The sequence below is a fragment of the Chroicocephalus ridibundus genome, chromosome 2 (assembly GCF_963924245.1).
Source record: "Chroicocephalus ridibundus chromosome 2, bChrRid1.1, whole genome shotgun sequence".
Taxonomy (NCBI): Eukaryota; Metazoa; Chordata; class Aves; order Charadriiformes; family Laridae; genus Chroicocephalus; species Chroicocephalus ridibundus.
The window spans coordinates 25,241,083-25,242,149 of record NC_086285.1 but is presented as its reverse complement, the minus strand read 5'-3'; positions in this window follow the sequence as shown (position 1 = coordinate 25,242,149).

Sequence of the window (1,067 nt, the reverse complement as noted above, 5' to 3'; positions counted from 1 at the left end):
GGTGCCGCCACCGCCCGCGGCAGCAGCGCGGCCCCGCGACGTTGCCATGGGAGCGGGGCGGTGCCGCCTCCCGCCGCTGGGGCCCGGGCCTCTCCTGCGTCCCCCCGCCCGCCCGGCGGCACCCCCCGGGGCGGCGGGCAGCTGCCTGTGGGGACCGGCGGTGTGTCGGCAGCCGGGCCCCGGGCCCCCCACCCCGGCCTGCAAGCCCCAGTCCTGCCCCTCCTGCCGGTGCTACATTTCTACCCCGCTGCGGGGACAGCCATGTTTTAAACCCTCCTCCGCCCTGCCATTTCATGCCCTCTTATAAAACGCATCTTGAGGGAGAAAACCATTTCCCCAGCCCTGTGCAGGCTTCCCCCACTTTCTGGGGAGCTGGAGCAGAGAGGCTGGTCGATCTGTGTCTTCGGACCATGGAAAAATGCACCACGAGAGACCGCCGTGACAAATGCCAGCACGGATGGGACAGCCCTGCCTGGGGTAGCCTGGCTGTGGGGAAGAGGGGGATAGGAATCTTTTCTCTGCATACACCCATACCAAATGGGTAACTCATGCCTGGAAAGTAATAAGGGCAGAAGCATAAAGGGATTTTGATATTTTCTACTTGCTCGGTTTTCATCCCTATCTTTGCTCTGGCATCTCTCAGCTGCGAGCACAGCTGCTCCTGTGGGGGCACATGTTCACCCCAGGGGTGTACGGTCTGATCCTGAAATGCTGCCTCCAGGATGGGAACGTGACTGAGCCCGCCAACGCCAAGCTGCCCAGAACACCAGGCCCTTCCTTTGCTGGGTTTACACCTGGAGGAGGAGAGCTGGCTGTCCAGAAGTGGCTGCAGCAAAAAAAGGTGACACCTCGTGGTGTGGTGACTTCAGCTTCAGCTGCCCTTCCTCGGAGCTGGATACGCTACGGACAAGTTGCGCATATGGAACTTTGGATATGCACATATCCCAAGTCTTTGACTGCAGGCACTTGTTGATAACAGCTTTCGTTAACAATTATTTTTTAACTTCTGTGGTGCCAAAGAAACATTTGAATACATGAATAAATTTATTAGATGCTAAGATAGCTGT